The sequence below is a fragment of the Aotus nancymaae genome, unplaced genomic scaffold (assembly GCF_030222135.1).
Source record: "Aotus nancymaae isolate 86718 unplaced genomic scaffold, 86718_ANA_hifiasm-v0.15.2.pri h1tg000131l, whole genome shotgun sequence".
Taxonomy (NCBI): Eukaryota; Metazoa; Chordata; class Mammalia; order Primates; family Aotidae; genus Aotus; species Aotus nancymaae.
The window spans coordinates 10,972,084-10,990,321 of record NW_026988546.1 but is presented as its reverse complement, the minus strand read 5'-3'; the positions used below and the strand labels follow the sequence as shown (position 1 = coordinate 10,990,321).

The following is an 18,238-nucleotide window of genomic DNA, read 5'->3' as shown; positions in this document are numbered from 1 at the left end:
TGTAGAGGTTAAGGTTGTTTCCTCTGGCTTATGTGAGGAGTGATGGCATCTTGGACCCCTGCTATGGCCTGTGCAGTTTTGACAACCCTTAGCAAGGCTTCTAAGCATTTGCATCTTTAACATCCATGCAGGCTAGGGTAGCAGCAGAGAGGTGAAGATAGGGAGATTCTGGCCCATGGGTAAAAGCCCGAGAGCTTTACCCTTCCTCCTTCAAATATTAACAAGACAAGGATGCTATTAAATTACCAATCCTGGCTCCAATTGAATATTTGCCAAGAATCCCATGCTCCCGCCTCACATAATACATTTATTTTCCTTTTGGGGATTTGTTTTCCGAATCAGTTTACTTCTCTGTGGTCCAATAATCACCAAATGGAATTTGCTCCATCTTTCATCCTTCATCATTAGGGGAAAAATACAGTATCATTTTCTGGCAAGGAATAAATATCTCAAAATGAAAGGCAATATTTAGTGACCAAAAAAGCCCCCAAACCCTCAAGAGTACAACTTTTCTGATGAATCAGAACTGGAAGTGATTAAGGGCTCAGTGCATTAAAACAACGAGCACCCACGTCCATTTCTCCATTTCTTAGAAAAATCAAACATTGTCTTTTAAGTAAGTGGAGGGTGCTTAACCAAACTCTCTAACTGAGCCATAGATAAGTGCATTGGTGTGGTTTGAGGAAATGTGTAGAGGAAATTAAAAATATTTGTTTTATTGAACTAATAGCTGTCTCTGCAGGAGATTAAAGTAGTAAGTGAGCCGGTAACTACAACATAGACACTATTCCAAAGTTTAGTTTCTATTTATTTAGCTCCTAACTGTCAACTTCAACTTGAATAGAAGTTCGACATTGTATCTTACTAAACGCTATGAGTGTTTCTTGACTATAAAATGGGGTTGCCTCAGATGGTATTTTTAGATAAAAATGTACTTGGTTTGATTATTTGAATTAGTGGAGTTTTTTTTTTTTTAATCTATTCAGAATACGAAATTCCTGTGAAACTAGGTTGGCTAAAAATTTATTGTGTTATGGAGTATTGTGATTTTAAGACCATATATTTTGGTCATGCAAGTTTGGAAAGTTCCTTATGCTATTTTACAATGCATTTCATAAGAAAACATTTTTAGAGGCATTATTTAGAAATCAGGGCTAGCTAGCTATTTTCATTTTAGGTTGCTCCCTCTTAGCTACTCCAATCAGAGCATAATATTAAAGCTTGCTGGTATTCAGGTTACCATTAGAATCTTCTTCGTGATTGTACAACTATAGTACCTATTTAATTTTCATTTTGGATTTATAAAGGAAGGGATATTTGGAATGCAAACCATTACACTAACATAGCTATGTTTTGCTCAGGAGGCAGATGGTAGCAACAGAAATAGTTAAGTTTTAATGAGTGCTTACTAAATGCTATGTTCCAGGTAATAAGCTAAATGTGCATTATTTTGTGTGGAGACAGAAACCCTATTTTGTAGTAACTACAATTACCATCATTTTGGAGGTGAGGAAATTGACAACTCAGAGAGGATACCTAGCTTTCCCACTGGCCCCTAGCCGGCAGTGGCAGAATGGTATACTCCTGACATTCACGACTGGGTCTTGCCACCAAATATAGGGGAACTCTCTTACAACAGGCAGAAGCCTGGGTATTTCATTGTGATCTTAAAGCTTTTGCGATGAAAGGTGACAAATGCAAGGTTACAATCCCATTCTCCTTCACTTGGTAGAAATGCTCCTGCAGAACAACCATGCATTTCAAGCAGGCTTTCCATGGAAAAGCTAGTGTGGGCACACACTCAATTCAATTCCCAGAGTGCTTTCTCACAGAGCTTCTTCCACAAGATTACAAAGACTGGGAACCTAGCCCATTATTATTAACATTTCTACAAAGTTATTCTGGCTTCTTTCAGGACCATATCAGTTTCAAAGATCGCTGTTGGGGTGGGAGCAACTGAAGTTGAAATAGTCTGAATGTTAAATGTAGCCTTGGAGCGGAAACTTTTCTTTGGAGTTGAAAAGTTAGTGGAATATTCATAGAAACGCAATACGAGCATGAGATACCAAGTCAGTGTCAAAACTTTGTTTCAAGCCATATTTGCTGTTTGTTAAACTGGCTTCTCAGGGACTGGCTGGGGGATAAGGTAAGAAGGTGAGTGGGTTGGGTTCCTGCATGCCTTGAGAAAGGTCTGGAGGTTGGGGATCTTTCATCCATAGGACTTAAGATTTTGAGGGGTAGTGGTAATGGAGTCCAGCCCTTCCTGACCTGGGAGGACCATCTCTGACTCAGATATGAATCTCATTTCTTTATTTTGCCACCTGTGTTGTGCATGAGATACAAACTGTAGAGGTATCCATCGAAGATCATGGTGTGGTGTTTTGCGAGTACAGAAGTGGCACGATTTGCATTTTCTTTGAAAGTCTCCTGACCAAGATATTGATTTAAAAAAATCATGGAGGTATAGACCCAGATGGGCATCATCTTAAAATTCTGGAATTATACCATAAAACTAACCAAAGAGATCAAAAACTGATGACCTAAATTTCCCTTCAAGAATGAACAAATCTCTCTCATTTTTTCCCCCTAGGAACTCTACTCATCTGTAGTTAATCTAAGAATTAACATTTAGCAAATTACTGCCTCAGTGTCTTAAATGAGGTATGTGCCTGGTGGCTCTGTTGATTAGAACCTTGTGCTAATGAGGTCATGGGTTCAGTCCTCAAGAGGGCTGCTTCATTCATTGTGGTCCCCCTCCAAGCCCCAGTCAGATCTCCAAATGGCCACTGGTCACAAATGGCCTTTTGGGAAAAAATCAACAAAAGTTTTCACCATTTATGGTAAAAACAACTCAAAGCAGATGACTTGCGTTAATTTGGAATATGACAATGATCCTATGGGGTAACAAAATGGTACCCTAGAGGCTGTAAGGACTTCTTGCAGACTGTGCCAAGTGCCACACTTCCTGGGGGTGGCTTCCTTGCTGGGAAAATTGATTGATGTGTGTGGGAGATTTCAATCCTCCCAGTTAAAGGGGAGTGCCATCTAATGACAGTAGGAGGCTGAATGCTTATTGAAAATGCAGACTCAGAGGGACTGCAATTTGTTGCATTTTGTTGAATTTTATTGAATTTTTGCTAGTCACTTATCTAAAATAGGAATCATTTTGGGCCTTCTGATTAACATCTGAAGTTATGCCACCCGTGGGACCATTTCTGCCATTGCCAGGCCACTCCAACCATTTGTCTCCAGCTGCCAGGAGACACAGTAGCTGGGAGCACTCAGAGTGAGGGTGATTCTCATTCTCATGTATTCTCTCCATTTTCCACTCCCAGCCCCCCCTCAGAAACCACTTTTTCAGGTCCTGTTCCAATGTCAAATCTCTCCCAAGCATGACTGGATGCACTGATATCCTCTGAGACCATTTCTTGGATTTAGGGAAGACTAATGCCCAATGAGCTCCGCTGGCTTTCTTTCGGTTACCAAGAACCCCTTTTCCAGGGCAGACACCAGTTCTTCTTTTTTTTAATTTTTAAAAAATTTTAATCACTATACCCCTTTCACCTAGCAGAGTGCTTTGTGTATAGTAGGAGTTGAATAAATACGTGTTGGATGAATGAGTGAGCGGATTAAAGAACCAAATGTAGAACTGGTTCCATTTAGATGAGGATAAATTTTTAATGTTATAATTTTCTTGTGTTTCTTTTTACAAAAGTGTATGTGATTATTGAAAATAACTTAGAAAGTAGAGAAGAACAATATTGAAAATAACTTAGAAAGTAGAGAAGAACAAAATTTAGAAAATATAAATCACTTGTAATGTTATCCCTTAGAGATAACCTTCCTTGCCATTTCGGAGTGCATGATACCTATATTCACAAACACACACACACACACACACACATATTATGTACGGAACTCTTGACAGTATTATCATTGTATAATTTTTTATACATTATATTAAAATGCTTTGCATGATATTATATATTCTTCCACATTATCATTACAAAATTTTTTAGAGCATTTCATTGCATGACTGTACTTCAACTTAATCAGTTGCGTATTAAAATATACTTGTAGCTAAAATGTTTTACATAACTTTGTTTATTTCCTTGGGATAAATTTCTATAAGAGAAATTGCCTGGTGCCATGGTTTTCTAATTTAATATGTGTTGGCAAGGTATTAATCGAAGAGGTGCCACGAATTGTCATTCCTACTTGCAAAAATCTAGCATGCCACCACTCTCCTCTTTTGCCAAACAGTGAGTAATATCATTCTTTTAAATAGTGTCTAATTATTTCACAGGCAAAAAGTATATCAGTGTTCTTATACTTTGCATTCCTTTTACTAATAGTGAAACTGAGTTTTTAAAAAATCTGGTCATTTTAATGTCTTCTTTGCAAATTGTCAATAAATGTCCTTTAAGACCTATATATTTTGGAAGGCAGTATACTTACCCCTTTCTGTTTCATAGGGCTGTTCTAAGAATTTGTTGAAGGAATCTATTTGAATATGTTTGAAATCTACAAAGCAGTACACAAATGTATTGATCAAATGTGTGACCTGGTAGGGGAAGGGTCAGGAGGAATAGTCTCTACTGACAAATGAGCTGAGTACTGGGTGAGGGCTTGGGTAACATTTGTTGGAGGAGGGATGGGGAGAGGCACCTTTACAGAAAGGGAAAGAGGCCTTTGGCCAAGAGATTTGTGACTCTGGGAAGATCTCTGGAAATAGACAAAGTCAGAAGCAATACAGGGACTGGCAGCTGGAAATGAGAGCCAATGAGAAAGAGCAGGGAACAAGACAGGCCAGAGGAACTGCAGAAAATAAAAGAGAATGAGTGGGAGCAGAAGACATCTCAGATGTCCCAAAACCACCAATGAAGAAGAGGAAAAAATGGCAGTGCCACTTCTCTGAAGACTCACCAGTAGGCCAGTGTAACCAGTGTAACCAGTGTAACCAAGGCAGCAGGTGTGTTCAAAAACAGACAGGGAAACAGTGCCACTAAAGTCAGGTGTGGTCCCATGGCCACAGGATGCCTGCGCTTTCCAATGAGTCCCTGGAGGGCACGCAAAAGGCATGCAAAATAGGTAATTCAATAAAGACAAAATATAGCACTAAAATTTCCCCAGCAAGTATATGATCCCACTTATGTAAAATGATACATAAGATACGTGTAGTATATATTACATATGCTATATAACATATTAGATATGTATTTTATTTTATTATTATTATTTGAGGTGGAGTCTTGCTCTGTTGCCCAGGCTGGAGTGCAGGGGCATGATCCCAGCTCACTGCAACCTCTGCCTCCCAGGTTGAAGCGATTTTCCTGCCTCAGCCTTCCGAGTAGCTGGGATTATAGGTGCGTGCCACCATGCCTGGCTAATTTTTGTATTTTTAGTAGAGACAAGGTTTCACCATGTTGGCTAGGCTGGTCTCGAACTCCTGACCTCAGGTGATCCACTTGCCTTGGCCTCCCAAAGTGCTGGGATTACAGGCATGAGACATCACACTCTGCTTATTCTTTATATATTATACATGGATATAGGCATATGCATGCATGCCCTTGGTATTCTTGAGATAGTGGTAATTCAGTGGGATAGGGAGAAATAATTATATTTGCTTTTATTCACCTTTTAAAAATATTGTCTTGCTTGTTACAGTAGGTACATATTACTTTTCTAGTTGAAAACAGAAAAATTAAAGGAATATAAACTATGCTGTGAGTGTTGCTTGCCATCATCCACTTCGCAGCACAGAGGGTGAGGAATTCATGAGGTAATGGGAGCTGAAGTTCTGGGCCATCATTGGAGCCCAGGCTCACTCTGGCAAGAGAGTCCCAGGGACCATCTGACGGTCACACCTGGGTTTCTCAGGGCACCAGGCTTATCACCATCTTACACTTAGATAAGGGGACACTTAGGTGACAAGGGGAAGCCGTACCTCCTTGGCAGGAAGAACCCTGACCAACAGGTGGGACATTTCTGTGGGCTGGGAGCAAACACAGGTCTTCCTGCCGGATCAGGCGAGGGTGGCTACCTTGCAGCGGGGAGGCACGGATTAATTGCAGGGGAAAGAATTTGAGCTTGGAACCAGGCACGGTGGCTCAGGCCTTTAATCCCGGCACTTTGGGAGGCTGAAGAAGGCAGATCACCTGAGGTCAAGAGTTTGAGACCAGCCTGGCCAACATGGTGAAACCCTACCTCTACTAAAAATACAAAAATTAGCTGGGCGTGGCAGTATGCGCCTGTAATCCCAGCTCCTTGGGAGGCTGAGGCAGGAGAGTCCCTTGAATCCGGGAGGCAGAGATTGAAATGAGCCAAGATTGCACCACTGCACCCCAGTCTGGGTGACAGAATGAGACTCTGTCTCAAAAACAAAAACAAAAACAAACAAAAAAGGAATGTGAGCTTGGTGGAGGAGGGTAAAACCTTTCTTCTCCTTCAGCTCAAGGGCTGCCATTACAGAAGTTGAAACAAAAGCCCTGACCGGGTGGGGTTTTATGTTGCTTTATAGTAGGTGAACTGCTTTGAGGCAAAACTCTGTTTCCTGTGTCCTTCATTGGCCAGGTACTGTGCCGGGGCTTGAAGTGCAGAAACAAGGCTGAGGTGACCTCTGCTCTCCTGAAGATCACAGTCAAGCTGAGGAGACAGATGGTACAAGAGATCCGAGACCAACAGAGTGTCACCACACGTGGCAATGATGGCTCCGCAGGAAACCCACTAGGCATGAGGGTGAAGATCAGGGCTGGGACCGCTTTGGACTAGAGGCACTCTCTGGCAGGTCTTGCTGAGCAGAGAACATTTCAGGTGAGTCAAGGATGAAGCGGAGGGGCTGACAGGTGAATAGTGGGATGAAGGAGGCCCGGGAGGTGGGCCTGGTTCATGTCCTGTGCATCTGCAGAACCATGAGCTGGGCTGCTGGGTCGGGGTGGGTTGTGAGAGGATGGCTTCCTGTTAAGGAGTTTGACTCTCTCCCAAGTGCAAAGGCTAAGTAGTGTGCTCAGAAATCCAACACAACGATGGAGCACCTCTGCCTCCACTTAGCGCCTAATACAAATGTGCTGAATAAGCGAAAAACAAATACAGTGTATGGATGCTGCATGCTCAGAAACATTCCATTTTATTTTATTTTTAAACCTTGATTTCAACTTCTGTTATATAAAAAGTCACTTCCGTTTAGATTTGTTTTCGCTGCAAGACCAAGCTACAGTAGGGAGAATAGGGTCTGGTGTTTAGCCACATGCCTGCAGCTAGAGGGAAGCAGCTTGAGATGCCCTCCCGCTGCCTGGGCCACCCAAAGTGCTTTCTCGAACCAATCTGTCCCCTTTGTCATCACCCGGCATGCTAGACTGAGCAGGTATTCACATTGTCTCCACTTTGAAAATAAGGATGCAGAGCCTGGGAGAAGGGAAAAGACTTGCCAAGGTCTCCGGAACAAGTGCCTGTGTTCTGGTGAGCTTTCTGCGAGCCCAAGGCAAATGGCAGCCACGTTCAGAATTGTTAGGGCTCCTACAGTGGCTTCAGAGGCCTTTTCTGGAGGAGTCTGTGGTAGCAGGAGGGAGCTTAGGGGTGACCCTGCCATACCGCTTATCACTTCCACACCGTCGAACCCTTGGTTGATGTCTGTTCAGCAAGCAGACAGGAGACTCCACCTCCCCAGTCCCACTCCGTGCCCACTGGGTGTCCACAGCCTAAACTTAGGATTCTGAAGTCCTGAGGTTGGGGCAGGGACCAAAAAGATTAATGGAAGTTTTGGCTTTCTCTCCGTGTCTCTAAGCTGAAATATTTGTGTCTGTAATGATTCTGGATGTGGTACCCGTCTACCAATGAGAATCTTGGTCCTCTGCCATCCTGAAGCCCTGGCCCAGTTTCCTCCTTGAACTTGTTTCCAAGGGAGTCTACTGTGATCACTAGACTCACCCCTTATCATATGACATTCATTTAGATGTGTCAGCATTTGGGGACACGTGTGTGACATTCAGACTAGCTAGCGTAGACCTTCAACCACCTTCCATTCTTTGTTTCCTGACAGGATTCCGCTGGTAATTCTTTGGAGCAAAATGATGCCTTTGCCACTTAATCATCAGCATTTGGAATACAGTTTCTGTTGTCTGAGCTTGAACTGAAAGAACCCACAGTCTGTGAGTTCTAGCCATTTAGAAAAATGGCAGCTGCCGTAAGACGTGAACTTGGCATTTGAAATCAGCAGACAACGAGGAGTCAGTGTGAGGTAAAGAGACAAACATGGGATTTGGAGATGTGGAGGGCTGGGTTCCACCTGCTTTTCACTTGCTGTCATGGGACTTTGGAGTGGACAATTTCCGTGATCTCACTAAAGCCCATTTTTATCACCTTTTAAATGGGGGATAATACCATATACCTCATAATATATTGGTGAGGATTAAAAGAGAAGAATTAAAATACCTGGCACATAAGAAACACTCAAGAAATATTAGTTTTTCTTCCCCTTTACTCTTAATAATTTAATTAATCATTCCAAAAATAGAACATCCTTCAGAATAAACTCCTACCCATTTGCTGTTGATGGGATATCCAAAGGGATGTGCAGTTCTTTTGTTTGGTGTATAGTAAGTTGACTTTGCACTTTAAAAGGGGAAAACGGGGTGAGCCGAGATCATGCCATTGCACTCCAGCCTGGGTAACAAGAGTGAAACTTGATCTCAAAAAAAAAAACGGGGAAAAAGGAAACCTCTGGTACCTCAAACAATGAGCCGTTTAAAGTCTGCGCTGGACACCATTCTCAAAGAATATTCTATTAACATACTTTCTTATAAATGGAGCTTTACTCATCAAATATATATAAGTTAGTAGCCTGCAAAGTCAGAGCAGTGTTTGGCAAGCCTGAGGATGTTTTCCACGAGTGCTGTGGGATGGCATAGGCAGGGGAGACCCTTTAATTTTGTGACATGGTTTGAGGGGGCGCCAGCGTGAGGTACTCTTGGCATGGTTTCTTCCAGCTCTGGGCCTGATCTGGGGCTTGTCACGACTCCACATATCCCATCCTTGCAGGCGACTCCCTTTGAAGTCCATGGGAGCTCTTTGAATGGAAAACACACACAACGGGGTGTTGATGCCAGTAAGAATCAGGCCTGATGCATGTGAGGAATAAAGGTGCTTCTCACCCTAAATATTAGCTCTTTAGCCCAGAAACTATGGTTTGATCATTAAATAAAAGAGCACTCCCCTCCCCTCAAAAAAACCCACAATCTACCGCCAAAGCTCTCCCATCCATTTGCTCTGGAGATGATAAACCTGCTAATTGCTGGAGAGTTTTAATTAAGCAACAGATATAGACAGTATTGGGCTGTGCTTTTACTTTAAACATATCAATAGAATAAACATTCTCAATTCCAGGGCAACTTGCTAAATGAAAAAAAAATAAACATTACTTTCTTTTGAAATATCACTCATCCGGCGTGATAATTTAGAAAAATATGTCTATTAGAGATAGTTAGAGACCTTTTTTTTTTTTTGGTTGAAAATGCAATCGCCGATGGAGCGCAAAACTGCAATTTGTAGACAGGTTAAGTAAATTAAATCACTCACTGTCTTTTTTTTTCCAATGGCTTTAAAAGTTAAAGGTAATTTGCAAAGAAAATGCTCAGTTTGAATTGGTTTGTAATATCTGTTAATGATCTTTAAAAAAATCCACTTATTCACAATTCTGTCCCTGAGGGAATTCCAATGTGCTATCAGAAAAAATTTCTAAAGTCTGAAATGTCATTAGCTAGTGATTTCTTTGAAGTAAAAAGCCCCGAAAAAAATAAATTATATAAGGTATACAAGTGCACAGGACAATCACTTTGATGAATAATATCTCTCTTTTTTATAATGTTTCATACTTAAAAATGCAACAATTGAAATTCAAGCTGGTAAATTATAGAGCCGTCTTTTGAATTACCTTAATGTAGGCATGCCTTCTGTTTATTTCTCGCATATATTGAGTTATTCCATATATTTGTAGATTGTTGATATAAAAACAGTAGTGTTAGGAACAATTTTGATTATATTCATTGTATTTACCTTTTGGAAACACAAGGTGTTGCCTAAATACAGGCCTGCAGGTGTTGCCATCCAGAGATTAAAACAATAGCCTATTTCGATATCACATCCTGGATCCCAGAGCCAGGTCCCGTGAATAGAGGTGCAAATGCTACTCAGCCCAGGAGAGTTGTTCAATATTAGATAACAGAGCCATTAAATACTACACCAAAGGGAAAATTTTCTTCCTGACCCCAGCTGGTGATCAGTTTTTGCCTGGAAGCGGGGGAGTCTTTGTAATGCAATATTTGTCGATGTTGCTGGTTTGGCTGTTATAAATAACTAATTATTTTGGTGAGGGGTGTATGGGAGGAGTTGGATTTTACTAAACTGTTGGCTACAGGTTAATATACATTTCATAAAAAAAAAAAAGCATTTCTTATAGCCAGACTAAATTTGTTACCTTTTGATCCCATTTTATATAAGGCTAGAAATATATGAGCCTCCAGCAGGCTCGTTACTATTGTCATTCTTTTTTTTTTTTTTTTTTTTTTTTTTTTTTTGAGACGGAGTTTCGCTCTTGTTACCCAGGCTGGAGTGCAATGGCGCGATCTCGACTCACCGCAACCTCCACCTCCTGGGTTCAGGCAATTCTCCTGCCTCAGCCTCTTGAGTAGCTGGGATTACAGGCACGCGCCACCATGCCCAGCTAATTTTTATTATTAGGAGAGACGGGATTTCACCATGTTGACCAGGATGGTCTCGATCTCTTGACCTCGTGATCCAGCTGCCTCAGCCTCCCAAAGTGCTAGGATTACAGGCATGAGCCACCACGCCCGGCCTATTGTCATTATTTTATACATTGGATCTTCAGCTCCATCTCTCTCTCTCTCTCTCTCTTTTTTTTTCTTTCTCCTCTCTATGCATTACTCAACTCTTAGCTAAATTGCAGAGGGTCCCAGTTTCATTCATTCTCCCTCACCGGGAAGGCATTCTCTTCTTCTTCCTCCAGCTGCATGAAAATCATATGGGTGATTTTTCCCGTTTCCTGCTCTGTAGCTAACATCAGGGGAGCAAACTGAACACAGGTAAGAGTTGGCTTGGTTAGCAAATGAAAAATTGATTGATTTTTATGAAGATATTCTATAATATTTTCTTATTCCCTTTACTTCAAGGAAAATGGAAATCAACATTTGAAACTTTTAAATGGAAGCTTTATTGGGGTTCCACATATGGAAGACTGCAAATATCAGGAGTGTGTGACTCCATAAATTAATCTGGAGTGACCATATGCTCTGACTGCCTCCCGGGACAAGAAGGAGAATGTGGCCAACACTCCTGAAGGCCCCTTTCCCCTCAAAAATAACCACTGGCCTGACCCCTGACACCATACCTTTGTTTTGCTTCTTTTGAACTTCATGTAAATGGAATCATATGGTAGGTATTCTTTTTAAAATTTCATCTTTATTGTGATAAGAACATTAAACATGGATAGGTGTTTTTTGTCTGTCTTCATTCTCTCAACATTATTTTTGTGACCTGTATCTGTGTTGTTGGGTATACTAGTAGTATATTTTCTTTGTTTTATTTTCTTCCCTTGTATTGGTAATATAGCACAGTTAATAAATATTTATTTATTTATTTATTTATTTATTTATTTATTTTGAGACAGGGCCCCTCTCTCATCCAGGGTGGAGTGCAGTGGCATGATCTTGGCTCACTGCAGCTTTAATCCCCTCGGCTCAAGTGATCAGCCCACCTCAGACCCAGGTTAGCTGGGACTACAGGCTCCTGCCTCCATGCTCGGCTAATTTTTTTTTTTTCTTTTTAATTTTTGCTTTTTGTTTTTGTAGAGACAGGATTTTGTCATGTTGCCCAGGCTGGTCTTGAACTCCTGGACTCCGGTGATCTGCCTGCTTTGGCCTCCCAAAGTGCTAGGATTACAAGCACGCACCACTGTGCCCAACAGTTTATCCATTTTGTTCTTGGTAAGCATTTGAGTTGTTTTGAGTTTTAGGCTATTTTCAGAGAGTTCTCCTGGAAGCTTTCTTGTGCACATCTTCTGTGCTTGTGTATACGCATTATGTTTAGTCTAGATATAGACTAAAGGGGAAGTTACCAAATTGTAGGGTGTGATTATGCTCAACTTTAATAAATAATGCCAATGCCAGACAGTTTTCCAAAGAGATTGTGTCATTTTCCACTCTTACCAGCAGTGGGTGATGCTCTACATCCCTGCTAGCTAGCACTTGACATTCTCAGTCTTTTTGATTTTGGTCATTTTGGTGGTATGTATAGAATCTCATTGTGGTCTTAATTCCATTTTCCTGGATTATTAGTACATCGAGCATCTTTTTCATGTGTATTGGCTATTTGGATATTCTCTTTTGTAAATGGTCATATTAAGTCTCTTTTTTCTATTGGAGTTTTCATCTTTTCTCATTGATTCATAGGAGATATGTATTCTGGATATAGCTTTTTGGTTATGTATCTTAAAAACATTTAGCACTCTGAGATTGACTTTTCACTCTCTTTATGGTGCTTTCGGATGAATAGAAGATTTTGATTTTTGTGTTTGGTTTTGCTTTTTGAAATAGAAACTTGCACTGTTGCTCAGGCTAGAGTGCCGTGGCTTGTTCATGGCTCACTGCAGACTCAATCCCCAGGGCTTAAGTGATCCTCTCACCTCAGCCTCCTGAGTAGCTGGGACTACAGGCATGTGCCACCATGCCTATCTAATTTTTGTATTTTCATTTTTGTAGAGATAGGGTTTTGACATGTTGCCCAGGCTGGTCTTGAACTCCTGGGCCCAAGTGATCCTCCTAACTCAACCTCCCAAAGTGCTGGGATTACAGGCATAAGCCACTGTGCCCAGCCAATTGTTAATATAGTCTATTTTCTCTTATGGTTAACGCTTTCTATGTGTCCTATTTAGGAGAGCTTTGCTTATCTCAAAGCCATGATAATATTCCTTCATATTATCTTTTGTAAGTTGTGTTGTTTCACCTTTCACAATTAGATCTACAATCCACATGGCATTGATTTTTGTATATGGTGTGAGGTTGGAATCAAGTTTGGTTCTTTACTCCATGATATTTACTTACCTTTCATGATTGATGGAAAGCACTTCTTTTCTTTAATGCTCTGCAGGGACACTTTTATCATAAATTAAGTACCCACTTCTTTATAGAATGATCATATGACTTTTTAATTCTGTTAGTATGGTGAGTTATTCAATGGGTTTTTGAATGTTAAACCAATCTTGTATTTCTGGATTAAATTTAACTTGGTTGTGTTGTATTATTTATTTTACACACATGCTTTGGTCGTATTTTTAAAAATAATTTTTATAGAAATGTTTATAAATAAAATTTACTTGTAACTTTCTTTTATTGTAATATCTTTGTCAGATGTGTTATCAAGGTTCCACTGGCTCATGAAACAAGTTGAGAAGTATACAGTCTTTTGGAAATTAAAACATAAATGAGGCCAGGCATGGTGGTTCACGCCTGTGATCCCAGCACTTTGGGAGGCCGAGGCGGGTGGATCACGAGGTCAAGAGATCGAGACCATCCTGGTCAACATGGTGAAACCCTGTCTCTACTAAGATACAAAAATTAGCTGGGCATGGTGGCGCATTCCTGTAGTCCCAGCTACTTGGGAGGCTGAGGCAAGAGAATTGCTTGAACCCAGAAGGCAAGATGCAGTGAGCTGAGATGGTGCCACTACACTCCAGCCTGGCTACAGAGCGAGACTCTGTCTTGAAAAAAAAAAATAAGTGAGTCTAATCTCATATAGTAATTAAACATATATGTAGTTTATTCTGAGTAAGTACTCACTACAGTTTTCTTTCTTTCCATGTTTCTGTGTGTTTTAACTTAGACTTTTAGCAGGAAGCTGATTTTGTGTGAGTTTTGCGTGGGAAAGTAAATAGGAATTAGACTATCTTCTAGGAGTTTCCATATGGCACTCAGCAGTATGTTCATGTGCCCAAGGCTGAAATTTGTTACTGCATCTCAGTCCTGGAACTCATAATCAAGGCTCATCATTTGAGAAACCTTTTTGGACATATGACAAGCGTTCAGATAAAACATCTGATCCCCACCAAGAATCTTCGAAGCTAATTTTATCTCTGACTTTTGACCTCATCAGTCACTGCTCCACAGACTTTTAAATTTTTATTTTTAAAATATCCTTTAGTAGCACACATCTCATTCCTCATCCCAGCTCTCCTTTCCTACTTAGTATTGTCCCAGTTCAAGGCCTTGTCACCTCTTGCTTGGGCAATGGCATCTATGGGATACTGTTCTCCATTTCATCTTCTTTTCAGCCATGCAGGTGCTGACTCTGAAACAGAAAGCTAACCACATTAGTCCTTTGCTGAAAACCAGGTAATTTCTGTATTGCTCTGCAAGATGAAGTCCAGGTTTATCAACGTGGTGCAGGTTCTTGTATGATCTGGTGTCTTAGTCCATTCAATGCTTAATAAAAATACCTTAGACTGGGTCATTTATAAACAATAGAAATATACCACTGGTAGTTCTGGAGGCTAAGAAGTCCAAGATCCAGGTGTCGGCAGATTCGGTGTCTGGTAGGGCTTCATAGATGGCACCTTGTTGCTGCATTCTTACATGGTGGAAGGGGCAAGGAAGCCCCCTGGAACCTTTTTTATAAGGGCATCAATCTTACTCATGAGGGTGGAGCCTCCATGACTGAATCACTTCCCAAAGGCACTACCTCCTAGTATGATCCCATCAGGTATTCGGTTCCAACATGAGTTTTAGAAGGACACCAACATTCAGAGGTGAGCACCTGGCTCTTGTTCAGCTCTCCGGTCTGCTCTCTTGTCTCACTCTAGTCTTTGCCTTTTGCCTGTGCTGACCTTTCTCCCTGGAATAGACTATCCATATCCTTCTGGATAATCCATTCTTTAACAGTCAGCTCAGGCCAGGTAACCTTGCCCTCTACCCAGCTGGGCTGCTTGGCTCTCCTTTCTGCACGTGTCTCTGTTGGACTGGACTGTGAGCTCTTTGCAGGCAGGGTCTGGGTCTTAGTAGCCTATGTATACCCATAACTTCCTGTTTGCTGGTAGATAACAGGTGCTTAATAAACAATGATAGATCCAAACAGAAGGAAGAATGGTGACTAGTTGACTATTTTGAGTTTCATTTCATTTCTTTTTGGAAGGCTGAGATGGAATAAAATGGTCAAAATGCCATGACCAGAAGGGAGGCAGGAAGGCAAAAGCTCAGAAAGAGCTGTAGATGCAATCTCTTCCTGTATAACTGAGTTCAGTCTAGCTGATGAAAATCCTCTTATTGTGGAATCCGCTTTTTACAGAATGGATTAGCAACAAGGATTTGCTGTGAAGATAAATTTTTCCAGAGAAACAAATTTGAGCAATTTAAGAATTTAAATGAAAAAAAAAATCCTGCCTTTAAAGCAAATTGACCAGTATCCTTCCCCCATCTCTTATTAGTAAAAGAGTTTACACAGACACTCTTTAGGAAATCATGTGAGAGATTCACAAGGATCATTAAGTCTCTGCTAGACATTCACTTTCACTTTGTAAAATTGGCTATACCCTCAAAATGGTATCACATAGAAACGGACTTTCTGGGGCTCTTATCTATGAATGGGTTCTAGCTGCACAGTGATGCCATTCATTTTATTTGGCCCATTTATTGCAAGTACATTCTAAATTTGGCCTTAATTATTTTTCCTTTCACAAAAATATTTTGTGGGATCTTTTTGAACCCTGACTACTTCCTTCTTGCCCCTTAAAACAGAAGCCAGGAGCATTATTTTTGTTCTCTTCTAATTAAAATAATTGCTTGGCTCCTTTTAACTAGATTCATGCAGTTATTAGCCTAATACATGGATGGGTGCCATGGAGTGCTTGAGAAACAAAATGAAAAGTGATCATGTAGCGTCACATGAAAAAGATTCTGTGGTGCCAAGGAGCATTATTTCCTTTCAGCCGGCATTTTATAAGGGCTTTCGTAAACCTGGCCCCCATACCCTCACTAAAAGACTATTAAGTGAAAGAATAGTTCTATTTTCTTTATGAAGGTATACAGCTAGCTCAGTACAATTTGAAGAGGGGCACTTGATATGCCGAGCATGGCATAAAGACCTCGGGTCTGGTTTTAATCTCTGCCCCGGCTTTGTCTTTCAGAATCACTGCAATTGAAGGAAAAATGCTCCATGTCCCCTCTGCCAGTTGATGTTTATCAAAGGACAATGGAGGGCGAGAGACAAAGTGCCTGGGTGTGTGTGTTAATCAAGCGTTGTCAGGACCCTGCCTCTAAAAGAAAGGGCTAAAATGATGCTTTTGACAAGACTTTTCTCAAAGTAAATGCAGTCTAAGGGTTGGAAAACAAGGCCCAATCAGGCTAGGTCTGACCTGTTGCTTGCTTTTGTAAATAAAGTTTTATTGGCTCACAGACACACCCATTTGCTTCTGTATTATCTATGGCTACTTTCGTGCCATAACATGGAGAAGTTGTGAAAGAGACCATATGGCCTACTAAGTCTAAGATATTTACTTTCTGGCTTTTGACAGGAAAAATTTGCCAACTCCTGATGTTCTCCATGCAGTTCATTGTTCATTTACTCAATACCTACTCCATACTGATAAATAAATGTGTAGGTATTTTTATGTAGTACTCAGTTGAAGAAACGCTCAGGACCTTTGGCTTTGAGTAAATTTTATGAGTATTCAGAGCAGGCATATGGATGGCAGGCAGCAGGAATGATTTAAGGTGAGAAGTCATGGTTAGAGATAAGATTCTGCCATTATTGTCTCAGAGATAGATCACTGATTATGGCCGTCTTTTTCTCTGCCTGCTCTCTGGAGAAGAAGGTGTACACGTGTCTGGAACTTCTAGCTTGGAGTGCACCTTTATTAACTGTATCAAGGCATTGTGGTCAACATTGTGGACTTCTGCCTTGAGGACAAAAGATGAGCATCCTTTCCCATCATTTAGTGATTGGGAGCATCAAATGAGAGAATGTGAATCCAAGTGTTTTCTAAGCCATATAGGTACTGTTTGTGGTATAGATGCTATCTATAAAACTTTATAATAAAATATCATCCCTATTTGGCATGTTGGAAAATGAGATTTAGGTAGCATGTCCAAGATCAAATAGTAAGCCAGTAGAACAGCTAGAAGTTACATCTTCTGGATTTAAATCACTACTCTTTCTAGTATACCATAATGCTTCTTTATATCATGTGTCTTTCCATAGTTTCAGAAATGTTCAGTCCTTTAGTTCATTGGTTCATTCATTCATCTGCTATTTAACATCATTTAGGAGCCTTGTATGAGCTAGAAAAAGAGCTGAAATTTTCCAGGGAACATGATGACTGTACAAAGATGAGTTGTAACTCTTCTTTTATTCTTAGACTCCTGTGGCTGGAATCCTCTAGAAGTCCATAGATGATTCTTCTGATTTTTCCTGCGCTGTCCAAAGAGTTGGCTTTTATTTGTGCTATGGAGAAAGAGAGAGTAGATGAACTTGGAGAGGGAGAGCAATCCTGCCGTTCTGTAAAATGTTGCCTGACACCTTGTTTTATATTGTGTGCATGTGCATGTCTCTTGAGTGCACATACTGTGAAAGGAAAGAGGAAGAGAGATACTGAAATGTTGATAGCAGATTGTACTAGCATCTAAAAGATGAAAATGATCTAGGCTTGGGAGATGCGAAAGCTAAGATTTTGTACATAAAGTCCAAGTGAATCTATATCAAAGAAATTTCAAATATGAATTACCCAGCTAAATGGCATATATTAAACATGAGTGTGCCAGATATAGGCTTATTTTACCATGCTGTTCAATACAGTTCTTCATTCAGATTATATTTATTGAACAATGTGTCTTGTCATTTTTGAGATGAGATGATGCCTGGAGGAAGCAAATTCCACCAAAATATTGGATTTGCCTTGTCATAGTGAAAGAAGTAAAGTTCTTAAAAATTTCTGATTTTGATATTTGCCCTTTCAGTAGGGAAAGTTTGCCAATATTTTCCTTATATTCAGTGTCACTGGATACTTGTTGTATGAGTTCGTTCTCACGCTGCTGTGAAGAAATACCTGAGACTTGGTAATTTATAAAGGAAAGAGGTTTAATTGACTCACAGTTCTGCATGGCTAGGGAGACCTCAGGAAACTCACAATCATGGTGGAAGGTGAAGCAGGCGTGTTCTTCTTCACGTGGTGGCAGGAGAG

General features: G+C 40.6%; 1 long non-coding RNA gene across 8 annotated transcripts in view; it reads left to right on the top strand.

The window, feature by feature from the left end:
* Positions 1-18,238, top strand: part of LOC105730369 (uncharacterized) — a 120,896-nt gene that overhangs the window by 29,905 nt on the left and 72,753 nt on the right. For 5 of the 8 annotated variants that reach the window (XR_010340710.1, XR_010340709.1, XR_010340714.1 and 2 more), the window contains exons 2-5: positions 6,574-6,813; positions 8,039-8,236; positions 11,184-11,445; positions 13,419-13,786. This is a non-coding gene — a long non-coding RNA (uncharacterized LOC105730369). Of the gene's footprint in view, positions 1-6,573; positions 6,814-8,038; positions 8,237-11,020; positions 11,097-11,183; positions 11,446-13,418; positions 13,787-18,238 lie in introns of all 8 variants that reach the window. The other 3 variants (XR_010340712.1, XR_001110470.3, XR_010340711.1) reach the window with 2 other exon arrangements.